Below are 7,315 nucleotides of genomic sequence, written 5' to 3'. Positions count from 1 at the left end.
AGGAAGATGACTTTAGTGGAGTGGGTCCTCATCCAGGACCGTAATCTCCATGGCAGCATATCCGAGGATGAGCCTTCGATCTTGAAATAGTCAGTTTGGGGTAAATTCAAAACAGCCACTTCCAAGTGAATCACCATCACCTAATTCCCAAGCCGTGGAATTGGGAACAGAAAAAAAAGAACAGAAATAGTAAACAGGCCAACAAGTAGTTCAACGAAGTGCTGAAATATAGGGAAATCAGAAGAGGCGCTGCATGAAGACGACTTTGGGAGAGCAGGTCCCTCCCCGGTTGGTCAGTGCCGTAATCTTCATAGCAGGTCACCATCACCTAATTCCCAAGCAGGGGAAGAGGGGGCAGAAAAGAGGAGAAGCGGCAGTAAACAGGCCAACAAATAATTAAATTAGATGCTAAAGTATATAAATAAATTGATCAAATGTCACGCTGCAGGAAGACGACATCACTGGAACAGGTGCATGCCCAGTTTGTCAATGCCTTAAACTTCCTAGTGGGTCACCGTCACCTAATCCCCCAGCCGGGGAAAAGGGGGCAGAATAGAGAAGAAAAGAGAAAAAGCGGCAGTAAACAGGCCAACAAATAGTTCAACTAAATGCACAAGAGTATAAATGCGTCTTTAATAGTGTTTTGAACATTTCTACTGAGGTGGCGCCTCTAATACCTGAGGGTAGTGCATTCCAAAGCATTGGTGCCCGAATAGAGAACGCTCTAGAACCTGTGGACTTCTTTTTGGCTCGCGGAATCACTAAAAGACCAGCATTTTGTGAGCGAAGGTTTTGGGACGGAACATATGGTACCACGAGGTCAACGAGATAGGAAGGAGCTAAGCCATGCAATATTTTATAGGCAAGTAGCAGAACTTTAAAATCACATCTCAAGTGGACCGGAAGCCAATTCAAATTGGCAAGTATCGGGGTAATATGATCAAACTTTCTCGTTCTAGTCAAGAGTCTAGCTGCTGCATTTTGAACTAACTTTTAATACTAGACATGGGGAGACCCGAGAGCAAAATGTTACAATAGTCGAGGCGAGACGTAACAAACGCATGGATTAAGATTTCTGCATCACAAGTTGATAGAATTGGGCGAATTTTAGCAATGTTACGCAGATGAAAAAATGCAGTTCTAGTAATATTTTTAATGTGCATTTGAAACGACATAGTTGTGTCAAATATAACACCGAGATTTTTTGTTGAATCCTTTTGGGCAATTTATCGATACTCATAGTGGTGTCTTTGAAAAAGGTACAGATGACGCGCTGGTCCAATGATCAGCATCTCGGTTTTATCTGAGTTAAGACGCAAAAAATTGAAAGACATTCATAGTTTAATTTCGGCAAGGCATGCCTCTAATTTATAGCAATCACACGGATTCGTTATATCCAACGGCATGTATAATTGCGTATCATCAGCATAACAATGAAAACTAATGTTATATTTCCGTATAATATCACCAAGCGGTAGCATCTAGTACCAATCCCTGCGGAACTCCGCGTGTGATCTTACAAAGATCAGAAGTCGCATTGCCATGAATTACACGGTGCGTCCTCTCCGACAGATACGAATTAAACCAAGAAAGCGCTGAACCTGAAATGCCAACACAAGTTTCAAGGCGTTTTAATAATATGTTATGATCAAGTGTCAAAAGCGGCGCCAAGATCGAGTCAGAGTAATACAGTGAACCCTCGGTTATCGCGGTTAATGGGGACCGAGACCACCCGCGAAAACTGAAAATCCGCGAAGTAGCGGCGCACCTTCAAAAATGCTTAAATTATATATATATATATATATATATATATATATATATATATATATACGGGTAGAGAGAGAGAGAGTGAAATTCATGTTATAACAAAAAAAAATTATTATTAAAACTTCTTATTTTTTTATTCCCCAGCCATTATTTTTGTATTTATTCAATTACTTATTTTTGTATTTATTTAATTACTTCGACTTTTAACTTCTGGTACGCCGTCCGGTGTGCCCTGTGAATGTTATGATCCTCCAGCAGAGCTGGAGGATTGAGCAGGACTCTCCAAACGCAGACACAAGTAGGATAACAATCCGACGCCAGGTAGTCAGTGTAGGTGGTAGTGAGTGTAATCAGTGAGTGAATGGGAATCCGGTGCGGGGCTGGTGGGCGCGTCTCGCAGCAGCTGACCGCATGGCGCGAGATGATCGCTGGAGGAACGCCCACACAGCTGAAAAAACAAAAACACACGCGGCATGACAGGCACGGATCATGCCAGTGAAATGAAAGGTGGCATTCTTCATTTATTTATTTATTCATTTATTCATTCATAACTGACAGCCTCGCGCTCCGCTCGTGCCCGGGGGGAAGAGGTGCTCCTCTTCGGCTTAACTGTGACGCGAGCATGCCCTCCTCCTCCGGAGCTTCCATTCGGTTAAACTTAGGGGCCGCTTGACACCGCCCGTGCCCGGGGAAGGTGCTCCTCTTCGGCTTAACTGTCACGCGAGCATGCCCTCCTCCTCCGTAGCTTCCATTCGGTAAAACCTGATTGGAAAGGTTCAAATTGATTATTACTAGTCATATATTCATTAAGTTTTTCAAGATTTTTGCAATAAACGGAAGATTTGAAACCGGTCTATAGTTGTTGAGACTCTCTGGGTCGAGGTTTGGTTGCTTAAGTAGCGGTCGCATAATGGCGGTCCTAAAGCTGCTGGTACTATACCCGTGGTAAGTGATAGATTAATAATATTTAAGACAGACGGTCCTAGGGTCATAAACAGTTCTTTAATTAGTTTGCCAGGAAGCGGATCGAGCACACAAGTTGTCGGTTTTGCCCCACTAACCAATTTTGTTTGGCTTTCAAGAGATACTTTTTTAAATTGAGATAAGGTTATCGGACAGTTATCAGCCCTAATGTCCCTATTAACACCATTTATGACGGAATTCAACGGAATTGTAAGAACAGTGTCTTTAATCTCATCACGAATACACTCAATCTTCTGAGTAAAGAATTGCATGAAATCGTGAGCTGAATAGGAAGAGCTATCCGAGGTTGGTTGCTGTTGCGTTAGCATTGCTACAGTAGCAAATAAATATTTAGGGTTGTTTTTATGTAAAACAATTAATCTAGAGTAATAATTAGTTTTGGCTAGATTGAGCGCTTCCTTGTATAAACTAGCGCACCATGCCTGACGGAAGACCTCCAGTTTGGTCGCACGCCATTTGCGCTCAAGCTTCCTACAAGAATCGTTTCAGTATGCGTGTTTCCTCATTAAACCACGGAGTCAGCCTCTTTGGACAAGTTTTAGTTTTTAAAGGTGCGACGGAGTCAGGCGCATTTAACAGAGCGACATTAAAGTTGTTTGTAAGATCATCAATCGGACCAATATAATTAGGAAACGAATCGGTTACTAAAGGGAGTAGCTCAGAGAGCGCAGCGGTGGTTAAGGAGCTAATGTTGCGGCTGCTATAGCTTTGATCATGGTCAGAACGATGGCAATGCGCCAAGACTTCAAATTTGATTAAGTAATGGTCAGCTATAGCACTAGTATATGGTAATACAATTATTTTTGAGGATGCTAAGCCCCGGGTTAATACCAAATCTAACGTGTTACCATTTATATGCGTTGCTTCATCTATTATTTGCATGAAACCAAACATATCAATTATTGTCCGAAACGCCACGGTAAGTGGTTCCGACGGGAGATTCATATGAATGTTGAAGTCGCCCATGATATATTATCCGCATGAGTTACCAAATCAGCCACAAATTCAGAAAATTCATCTAAAAAGCCTGAGTAAGAGCCAGGGGGACGGTAAAAAACGGCAAGATAAAACGGCAGTGCGGCCGTGGATCGCATAATGAGAACTTCAAATGTTTTGAAGGAATTGCTAGGACGAGGACTAAGTTTTAGATTAAATTCGGAAATGAGGGCTACACCCCCATCTTTCTCATCATTGCCTCTCGCAGGCAAGGGGCCAGAGACAATTACTCGACTCAGACTCATCTTTCTGGCGAGATCACAAGTCCTTGCTATGTTTTTTCTTTGTGATCTCTGATTGCTTCATCCTAGTTGTTGGAGCAGTTTTCTTTTGAGTAATGCAGTATGGCAACACCACCACTAGGGCAATTGATGACGTCAGCACTGGTTGCGTTCATCCATAAATAACAAATGCAGGACAGGTGGGGGAACGCTGGTCGGATACCGTTTTTCAACCGCACTTACTCAAGACGCATTATTTATGTACAAACTGGAAGATAGAAGATAGTATATTGTATTGATTACCGCATATGCGCGGATGTTTTTGATTTGAAGTTTGGAAGACCGTAGCCATTGATTTATTTATTTGATTTACTTGACTTCACGGCATGACATCTGGACTGAAATGACTACGATTAAGACTAACCCTTGACTGTTTGACGTGACATACATAACTACACATCAACATCAAGACCAGTGAAGCCGAGCGAACGTCATCGCAACTTCAACCCATGGTGAGTGAGTGCGCGTTAAAACTTTCTTTAGCCAGCGTATCATTGAAACGGCAGTAACACTAGCGTCATTGGAGCCGACGTGTATCACTATATCTGAATAGCTAGCGTTGTTTGCACTGCGCTGGTGTCTAGGTCTCTTGCGTGCTAGCTCCATAAGATTAGCTTCAATGTCGGGTGCTCTGGCCCCAGCAATACACATTCTGTGGTTGGATTTTCAAGCTTAATGTATCGAGTAATGGAGTCACCTTTCACTAAAGTGCGGGAGCCAGGAGACCGAGGTGGAATGGAACTGCTCTGTGTCTTAACAGGCTCAACGCGATTAGCAAGCCGTTTACGGCCAATGCTAACCGGTGCTGTCCGCCACATTTACGCTTACCACATTACTCTGCTCTAGCTGGCGGACACGTCCCTCCAGCAGGGAGAGTCTTTCCATGAGAATGGTGCAAGTGTTGCATGTGGTGGTGCACGAAACCATAGTTGCGTTTACTCGCCTGGTGGATGAAAGCAGACGAACAGATGTCGCGCCGAAAGTGACGACACCCTCCACGACCGGGATTCCCACGTTGTCGTCGTGTGGAGGCTTGAGCGGCTCCCTGGAGTGCAGCCAGCATTCTGGGGGCCTGACTAAGAGGAATCCCACCCTGGTGGTCGAACCAAGCGTTAAAAACTTGCTCTCGACTACACACCTCAAAAATGGAAATGGAAGCTCAAAGAAGGAATATTCATACTGGATCGGCCGTCGCCCAGGATAACCAGGTCCGCGTTGGTGCAGTAGAGAGTCCTGCAACTTCGAAAAATACGCTAGACTCAGTTAATGATGACCTAAATGACAATGTAGTGACAGTAGGAGGAGGACTGAGGATAATCTCATTGAATGTGGAGGGTATATCGATGGCTAAGTGTGAGTTGATGGCGCAGATGCTGAGGGAGAAAGATGTACAAGTGTTGGCACTGCAGGAAACTCATCTGACTAAAGAATCGCCCCCATCGAGATACAGTATATCCAGCTTCATACCCATCACGAGAATAGATCATCAACAGTACGGAACCATGATATATGTACATGAAGACATCCCTGCCATAGACAGAGGATCCTCTATGGACGAACACAATATACACAGGTCAGAGATTGAGGTGCTGGGTACAACAGTGGTCAACATATACAAGCCTCCAAATACAAGCTGGCCAATTAGTGTCCTCCCACAATACCAACATCAATCTATAATATTAGGAGACTTCAATAGCCACCATACATCGTGGGGATACACAGAGCCCGACCCAGCTGGAATCCAGCTCAGCAACTGGGCAGAAATAAATAATCTCCACCTCCTTTACCATCCAAATGAACCAGGCACCTTCCACTCAGCACGATGGCAGAGGGAATACACACCTGACCTGACCTTCGTTACGAGGGACACAGATGGCATATCAATGCCAGCACATCGAAGAGTGCTGGGTAACTTCCCAAGGTCCCAGCATCGACCAATATTGATAAAAACAGGAATCAACATACCAGTCACACAATCTCTACCCCTGCCAAGATGGAACTTGTTGGAATTTATCTTGATATCAATGTTAGAATTTAACTTTAACCCAATGTAAACTCAAATAAGTAATCTGACTCCAATTTGCGACCTTACCCAACTCTCACTCATCCAACAATATGCGTGCTCGTTCTGCAATAGAAAGGTATCAGGAAGCCGGCATTTTCACGCACAAAGTGGATTTATTCCCAATACAGATTTTCTACATGGCACCTGGATCTCGGGTCCCTCTCAATACAACTCTACACCTCTCTTGCCACCAGCGAATGTGTTCTACCCCCGAGTTGCCCAGTACTGATTCATACTATACAACATGCAAAAATGGCACAGACAAAGGCATCCTGGCATGATTCTATTGGCTATGTTTATTGCAGTTAACTTTAGCTCGCTCTCATTGGTCTTTCTCCTCCCGCCGAATCCCGTGGCTCCTCCTGCGTGCGATCCCCCGATGGCCGCTCCTTCCCGGAGTCATCTTGTCTCGCTCAGCACCTTCTGCTTCTAAAACATTCCATTCTTGCACAACCCCCGCAACCAGTTTCGCTTCACCAGTCACACTCTCAGCATTTTACAATATCACATTTTCATACATTGGATGCACCAACATCTAATGAACTATGTTAAGCTCAAACTCTTATATTCCTTTAATAGTCAAATGTATGAAATCCTTTAAGTGTAACTGAAGTTTAGACCATGCTAATGACCAAACCCTCAGGATTGGAATGCAGGAAGATTGGATCACAGCTGCACCACAGGAGGTGTGAACGAGACCCCTCTGAAACAATGGACTTCCATGCCGGGATCACAAAAGTGGTTCCTAGCAGTCTACTCTTTGTTCAGTTTTTAAATTGACTGCCATTTACATTATCCTTTAAACTTTAGAAAGGCAAACTGGCAGGGTTTCGCAGAGCAAGTTGATAAGACATGCAAGCGAATCCCAGCAAAACAGGAGAATATAATTAGGTTCAATAAACTCATTCAGAGCAGTGCAAAAAAGCACATACCCCGGGGAGTCCGTAAAAGATATATACCATGCTGGACACCAGAATGTGAGGAAATATTAAAATCCTATGAGGAAACCCAGAATCCAGATACTGGAGAGAAATTGCTGGAGAGACTGCAGGAGGAGAGACAGAGAAGATGGATGGAAACGGTAGAGAGCATGGATTTCACAAGATCCAGTAGACATGCATGGAAACTGATTAAAAAACTGGACGGGGGTGGAAAAAAGAGCAAACAGTCTAACGTAGTGAGCCCTGATAGTGTTGCAATTAATATAAGAGGAAGAGGAGCT

General features: G+C 43.9%; 1 long non-coding RNA gene across 1 annotated transcript; it reads right to left on the bottom strand.

The window, feature by feature from the left end:
- Window positions 1-2,350: 2,350 nt before the first annotated feature.
- Window positions 2,351-5,269, bottom strand: LOC148315630 (uncharacterized). Its single transcript, XR_015840743.1, has 3 exons — window positions 5,209-5,269; window positions 4,972-5,121; window positions 2,351-2,529 (listed from the first exon to the last, which is right to left on the bottom strand). It is a non-coding gene; the product is annotated as an uncharacterized LOC148315630 (long non-coding RNA).
- Between the last annotated feature and the right edge of the window lie 2,046 nt (window positions 5,270-7,315).

Source organism: Idiotropiscis lumnitzeri, unplaced genomic scaffold (assembly GCF_059441095.1).
Source record: "Idiotropiscis lumnitzeri isolate Australia: NSW breed Sydney's pygmy pipehorse unplaced genomic scaffold, RoL_Ilum_1.0 HiC_scaffold_73, whole genome shotgun sequence".
Lineage (NCBI taxonomy): Eukaryota > Metazoa > Chordata > Actinopteri > Syngnathiformes > Syngnathidae > Idiotropiscis > Idiotropiscis lumnitzeri.
This window is presented reverse-complemented; position numbering and strand designations above follow the sequence as displayed.